The following is an 817-nucleotide window of genomic DNA, read 5'->3' as shown; positions in this document are numbered from 1 at the left end:
TTATATTTTTCCTCCTATTTTGTGAAGCTGACAAGAATTTCTATTTCTAAATGAAACCTACTTGGTTGCATGGCTTAAACTACTGTCAAATTGTGACTCTAATTTGAACATCATGCATGAGGGGAATTCTGTATGTTATGTTCTGTACAAAGTCTAGGTGATGGCAGCAGTGCAATGGGAGGGAATGAGAGCTAATTTGGGAGAGGCTAGAACAGTGAAACAGTGCTCTCTTCGGCAGCACATATGCTAAAAAATTGGAATGATACAGAGAAGGTTAGCATGGCCTCTGCACAAGGATGACATGCAAATTCATGAAGTGTTCCATATTTTTTTGGCAGTTTGAGATTTGCAGATATGAACTAATATGTATAAAACAGATAAACAACAGGTTCATACTGTATAGCACAGGGAAGTATATTCAATATCTTGTAGTAACTTATGGTGAAAAAGAATGTGAAAACGAATATATGTATGTTCCTGTAGGACTGAAACATTGTGCTGTAAACTAGAAATTGATACAACATTGTAAACTGACTATACTTCAATAAAAATACGTGTGTGTGTGTGTGTGTGTATAAAAGGAAGAGTGAAGCAAAGCTGTGAAGTCCCGCTGTTGCTGGTGAAAACAAGTATTTCATTCCTTTATTAAAATGATGCTCTTCTTTCTTTTTAAACAGATAATAGCAATAGAATTGCCTAGAGCAACAGCCTTTTCCTCTCACCCGTTTAACATTGAAACACCCTGTGCTTCTGTAATGGATGACAAAGTCTGTTACTTGGCACCAGCAGTGGAAAGACAGGATTTCAAATTATGAAT

The 817-nt window shown here is 36.4% G+C and overlaps 1 non-coding gene across 1 annotated transcript; it reads left to right on the top strand.

Annotated features, from left to right (window-relative positions):
- The first annotated feature begins 222 nt into the window (after positions 1-222).
- LOC116148848 (U6 spliceosomal RNA) lies at positions 223-331 on the top strand. The gene has a single exon (XR_004132446.1). It is a non-coding gene; the product is annotated as a U6 spliceosomal RNA (small nuclear RNA).
- Positions 332-817: the final 486 nt, after the last annotated feature.

Source organism: Camelus dromedarius, chromosome 32 (assembly GCF_036321535.1).
Source record: "Camelus dromedarius isolate mCamDro1 chromosome 32, mCamDro1.pat, whole genome shotgun sequence".
Classification (NCBI taxonomy): domain Eukaryota; kingdom Metazoa; phylum Chordata; class Mammalia; order Artiodactyla; family Camelidae; genus Camelus; species Camelus dromedarius.
Note: the sequence above shows the minus strand (reverse complement) of the source record. Positions and strands in the feature narration are given on the sequence as shown.